At 42.3% G+C, this 5,000-nt stretch overlaps 1 protein-coding gene across 1 annotated transcript in view; it reads right to left on the minus strand.

Moving 5' to 3' along the window:
• LOC137626798 (uncharacterized) overlaps positions 1–5,000 on the minus strand; it is a 105,222-nt gene that overhangs the window by 61,233 nt on the left and 38,989 nt on the right. The window lies entirely within an intron of this gene.

The following is a 5,000-nucleotide window of genomic DNA, read 5'->3' on the forward strand; positions in this document are numbered from 1 at the left end:
CCACCAATCGCTCGCGCCCCAACGAACAACTTCTACAGCCACTTACTACCTCCCATCCGCCGCAGTTTTGCTACTACCACTTCAGATTCGGGGCAACCGCGAAGAAATGTGCCAAGGATTGTCAGTGGCCAAAAAACGTGTAAGTAGGCCATCGCTTATGGCGGTGGCCTCCCATGTTTCTAATCTTTTCTTTTCACAGGATGCAGGAATGGGCGTGCAATTTTTGGTAGACACAGGTGCTTGCCGTTCTCTTTTGCCAAGGAAACTCTTCAAGGCACAACGTAGTTTGTTTACATCTGCCGACGTCCGCTTGGTAGCTGCCAACGGATCTGCGATACCCACCTACGGTTACGAGAACCTCACATTATCGTTCGGAAACGGTAAATTCAATTGGAAGTTTCTCGTCGCTGACGTCACAATGCCAATCCTCGGTGCGGATTTCCTCTCTCACTTCCACCTTCTGGTCGATGTCGCCCACCGACGATTGGTCAACGCAGACTCGTACTTGTCGACACCTCTTCAACCCGCCCCCTCTAACCTCGCTCTCCACATCAGCGCACCCACGGATGCCTACGCCCACCTCCTCACGTCGTACCCGGAAGTTTTCCGTCCAGAACTTCGCTAAACGCCCACAGTTCCTGCCAAGCATGGTATTTATCACCATATCAAGACGACGGGACCCCCAGTCTTCGCAAAATTCAGACGTCTGGCACCGGAACGATTGGCAGCCGCCAAACAGACGTTCGCCGAAATGGAGAAAATGGGCCTTTGCCAAAAGGCCTCCAGCCCATGGTCGTCCCCCTTACACATCGTTCTGAAGAAAGACGGCTCCCTCCGTCCGTGCGGGGATTACAGGCGCCTGAACATGCAAACAGAACCGGATCACTACCCCCTCCAAAACATTGCCGATGTGACCTCCTACCTGCACAAAGCGAAGGTTTTCTCTACGCTCGACCTCCTGAAGGGGTATTATCAGGTGCCTATGAACCCAGAAGACATTACCAAGACCGCCATCACCACTCCGTTTGGTACATACACCTTCAATTACTCCTGTTTTGGCCTTCGTAATGCTGGGGCAACGTTTCAACGTCTCATGGATGGCATCTTAGGGGACCTCCCTTTCTGTGTATGTTATGTGGACGACATACTGGTGTTCTCCTCCTCAAAAGAGGAACACCTCCGTCACCTGCGTATCATGCTCGACCGCCTGCAACAAAACGGCCTTGTAGTCCGGTACGACAAGTGTACCTTTGGCGCCAACGAATTGTCGTTCTTGGGGCACCGTATCACTCCTGAAGGAGTCCATCCCCTCCCTGAGAAGGTAGCAGCCGTTCAGAACTTCCCCGCGCCCTCGACCGTCAAAGCTCTGCAGGAATTCTTGGGCATGATCAACTATTATCACCGTTTTCTGCCAGCCATTGCCGCCACTCTTGCTCCCCTCTACGCCTCCCTCAAGGGCAAGCCAAAGGACCTGAAGTGGGGTCCCCTTCAAGAAGCAGCCTTCTGCAATGCAAAGAAGGCCCTATCAACTGCTGCGGCTCTCACTTTTCCTATCCCACACGCCCCTCTCCTTCTCTCCACCGATGCCAGCGACGTCGCTATTGGTGCAGTACTCGAGCAGGTGGTCAAAGGCTCGCCCCGCCCATCGGCCTTCTTCAGCAGAAAACTGTCCAAGGCAGAATCGGGTTATTCTACCTTCGATCGAGAATTGCTGGCGGTGCACTTGGCTGTCCGTCACTTTCGCCATTTCTTAGAAGGTATGCCCTTCGTCATTCGCACAGACCACATACCTCTGGTGCACGCCTTCACTCGACAGTCTGACGCCTGGTCCGCCCGTCAACACCGACATCTCTCCGCCGTGGCTGAATACAATTGTACCCTCCAGTATGTCCCTGGGAAAATGAATCCCGTTGCCGATGCCCTGTCAAGAAACACGTTGGCTGCCGTTCAACTGGGATTGGATTACAACGCCCTGGCTGAAGCCCAAAAACAGGATCCAGAGTATCAAGCTTGTCGGACATCCTGCACGTCCCTCCGTTGGGAAGATTTTCCCCTTGAAGACTCCAACACCACCCTCCTCTGTGACGTCAGTACTGGTAGACCGCGACCTTGGATTCCTGCTCCCATGCGCCGACAGGTGTTTGATTTCATTCACGGCCTTTCATATCCCTCGTGAGGTTCTACTGCACAGCTGCTGAAGGCAAAGTTCATTTGGCACGGCATTTCTAAGGATGCTAAGGATTGGGTCCGCGCCTGTACTTCTTGCCAAACTTCCAAAGTACATCGACACACGGATTCAGGAGTGGGCACCTTTCCTCAACCTCAGCGTCGTTTCGCACACATTCACGTCGACGTTGTAGGCCCCCTACCTACATCATAAGGACATCGTTACCTGTTTACCGTCATCGACCGCTCCACTCGTTGGCCTGAAGCCATTCCCATGGAAACTGCAACGTCCGCCTCATGTACATCTGCCTTACTCTCTGGATGGATTTCAAGATTCGGTATCCCTGAGCATATTACTTCTGATAGGGGAACCACTTTCACCTCTCAATTGTGGACGTCATTAGCGAATCTCCTGGGCATCACCCTACATCAGACAACGGCCTACAACCCCGCTGCCAATGGAATGGTTGAACGTTTTCATCGCACCCTCAAAGCAGCTTTGATGTCCCGGTGCAAGGATTGCAACTGGTTTATTCAACTTCCCTGGGTCCTCCTGGGACTAAGGACCACTCCTAAAGACGCCCTCGACATCTCGGCAGCTGAAATGGTGTATGGCGACCCGTTGGTCGTCCCTGCCAAATTTTTTCCTTCTACAACCTCCTCCGACGATCTCCAGCGCATACGTCACATCAAGGGAAAATTTACTCCGTGCCGCCAGACTTACAAGCCCCCAGCGAAGCATCACATACCAACGGACTTGCACTCTGCAATGCACGTCTTCCTGCGCAACGACACTAGCAAGCCACCACTAAGTCCCCTTACACTGGCCCTTTCCTTGTGATCCGACGCAGACCGAAAGCATTCCTACTAAACATTCGGGGCAAAGAAGACTGGGTGTCCATTGATCGTCTAAAACCTGCTTATCTTCTGCCAGATGACCCGCCTACAGTTCGCCTCTCTAGATCAGGGCACCCTATTTAACATGTACAGTATGTCAATTTTAGGGGGGAAGCCATGTACCAACCGTGTGGCACACAATTGTACATAATTATTTTGTATATATTATGCTTGTATCTACGCTCTTCCCTCGCACTAAAAAGAACCTGAATGATCATGTCTCCGTTTTGCTCTGTAACATTGTCTGTCTCTCGAACAGGTCATGTCCTGTTGCCTTGAGGTTTTGTATATAAAGAAGAGTGTTCCTTAATAAACTCAGTTGATTGCATCCTGCCTTTGAGTTCACAACTCCTCTCTCTCGGCCCGTCACATACTTCTACGTCCCAACAAAATATATTCAATATATTTAAAACTACCAATTCGTCACGAAAAAACAGGAGAGAATTATAATGAATTATGCTATGACATAATTATTCAGATATTTATGTAATTATTTATCTAGAAAATAATTCAGGGACTATCCCAGCAGCTATTTTGTTTAATTTACTTTATATTAAATTTAACAAAGGGGATCTGAATGAGAATAAGCCAGAAGGAAACTTTGAAAAGATATGTATATATAAATACACACACTCAAACACATACACACACACACACACACACACACATATATATATATATATATATATATATATATATATATATATATATATATATATATATATATATATTTACTTATATGTATATGTATATGTATATATATATATATATATATATATATATATATATATATATATATATATATATATATATATATATATATATATATATATATATATATATATGTATATATATATATATATATATATATATATATATATATATATATATATATATATATATATATGTATATATATATATATGTATATATATATATATATATATATATATATATATATATATATATATATATATATACATATATATATATATATATATATATATATATATATATATATATATATATATATATATATATATTTATATACATATACATATACATATACATATAAGTATATATATATATATATATATATATATATATATATATATATATATATATATATATATATATATATATATATATATATATGTATATATATATATATATATATATATATATATATATATATATATATATATATATATATATATATATATATATATATATATATATAGTGTGTGTGTGTGCGTGTGCTATTTATCCATCATTTAACATAATTATCAAATCTCCAGGGATGAAATTGCTTATAATAACTATTTATAAATAGATTTCAAATAAGCAACGAACCTACCAAACGCAAATCACACGAAACCTCACTCATATATTAACCAATATTAACCCTAATCAAAAAGGCTTATCTATTATATATACCATACTCTTAATAATCAAAGAAACTAAAGAAAGAATTTCAACTATCTTCCCCTTATGCATCTATTAACTTCTTGACGCATCCAGAGGAGATTAGACTTCAATCTCCATGTCTAACTTTAGACTTTAACCTACTGCTGTGACGTAGACGCGTTTGACCCTCGACATTCATTCTCTTTCACAAATAGAAACGTTATATGTAGCCTTTTGAAGCCATGAATTAATAGGATTTTCCATTGTTGCTTGGAGGTAGGAGGGAGAGAGTGGTATCGGACTGTCTGTTTTATAACAGGATTTGCCTGCTACTAAAGGACTTTAGTTATTATCATTATTATTATTATTATTATTATTATTATTAGTAGTAGTAGTAGTAGTAGTAGTAGTAGTAGTAGTAGTAGTAGTAGTAGTAGTAGTAGTAGTAGTAGTAGTAGTAGTAGAAACGTTATATATAGCCTTTTGAAGCTATGAATTAATAGGATTTTCCATTGTTGCTTGGAGATAGGAG

This window comes from Palaemon carinicauda, chromosome 34 (genome assembly GCF_036898095.1).
Source record: "Palaemon carinicauda isolate YSFRI2023 chromosome 34, ASM3689809v2, whole genome shotgun sequence".
Lineage (NCBI taxonomy): Eukaryota > Metazoa > Arthropoda > Malacostraca > Decapoda > Palaemonidae > Palaemon > Palaemon carinicauda.